Consider the following 1213-nt stretch of genomic DNA (forward strand, 5'->3'; position numbering starts at 1 on the left):
ACACATCAGTGTCACAGTGTTCAGCTTCACAGCAACCACAAGTTACCTCTGTACAGCAAGTGGACACACCAGGGCTATGTGACCTAGAAGAGTGTTTGAACAAAAACAATGAAAGACAGTCCTGAGGGCTGCGGATTAAGTCACCCACCTTTGGCTTGGTAACACTGCTTTCTGTCCACTGGGCCAACTGATCACTCTCTATGTTGATGTTATTGTTGTTAAGTGCTGTCCAGTATAGACAACAAAATTTCTTTACTGTTTATGAGGGGTAAAGGGAGGGGGTGAGTAGAAGGATAGCTTCTTTAGGAGCTATTGAGTTTCTAGTGCTATGATAAAATAAAATGACAATGATTACTGGTGAAGGTTGTGCAACATGATTAGTATAATTGGTATCACTAAGCTGTTCATGTGAGAAATATGGAAAGGGATCTCTGGTGGCCTAGTGGCAAGAAGCTGTGCTGGGATTCCGAAGGCATGTGGTTCAAATCCACCAGATGCTCTGCTGGAGAAGGAGGGGCAATCTCCTCCTGTACCTGTCAGATCTGATTTGACGGCATGCGCGCGCGCACACACACACACACACACACACACACACACACACACTTTAAATAATAAAATAAGAAACTGGTTTTGTTTTTTTTTAAATAAAAACAAATATGGAACTGGTAAATGCTGGCCTATGTCTATGTTTATTGCTGTTGGATGCTGGCAAGTCACAACTGACTCATTGCTGACCCTCCTGTGGGATTTTAGAAGCAGTAAATCACACGGGGAGAAAGCCCATCCTTCTGCAGAGTTGAACTGTGTGCCTTTGGGACTGTAGCACAGCTTCTTACCACTAGGTCAACAGAGCTTCCTATGTATGTTTACAAACTTTTTTCCCCAGTTATCATTCAGGAGAATGTCTGGGATCAAAGTTTGTTTATAAGGGGTTACCAGAAGTGGAAAGGAAGGAGAAAGAAGCAGCATTATTAAAGGGTACTGTTAATGATTGTGGAATGGTTTGGCAATGGATAATAGTTACGGTATTCAATGCACTAATACGTCAGAAATATGATGAATGAACAAATATTTTTATACATATTTTACCACAATATAGCAATAATAACCTTGAAAAACAGAACAGGAAGAAGAAAAAGAAGAAAGGAAAAATTTTCTTATTTGACTTTTAAATAAATGTAGTGGTGACGGTACTAAATGTCACAGAATAATA

The sequence above is a fragment of the Elephantulus edwardii genome, unplaced genomic scaffold, assembly GCF_000299155.1.
Source record: "Elephantulus edwardii isolate Elephantulus edwardi_28Jun2011 unplaced genomic scaffold, EleEdw1.0 scaffold00005, whole genome shotgun sequence".
In the NCBI taxonomy this organism is placed as follows: Eukaryota; Metazoa; Chordata; class Mammalia; order Macroscelidea; family Macroscelididae; genus Elephantulus; species Elephantulus edwardii.